Raw genomic sequence first — 225 nt, forward strand, 5'->3', positions numbered from 1 at the left:
TGAAGCATTTTTTTCAATCATTAGTTGGATGTAAGAGGCAAAATGCTATTATTTCCTACCTTCTTACGTTAGTGAGAAAGGCAAATGTACTTACAGTTTTTCAAGGGAAAAGGAAAATGCCAATGAATTACTGTAACCAGATTCAGCTGAGCATGATTCCAGTTTCTCTTCAGATATACCCTAACAAAGGATGGTTGAAGATTAAATTAGTTTTTGGAATGTTAC

Source organism: Candoia aspera, chromosome 4 (assembly GCF_035149785.1).
Source record: "Candoia aspera isolate rCanAsp1 chromosome 4, rCanAsp1.hap2, whole genome shotgun sequence".
Classification (NCBI taxonomy): domain Eukaryota; kingdom Metazoa; phylum Chordata; class Lepidosauria; order Squamata; family Boidae; genus Candoia; species Candoia aspera.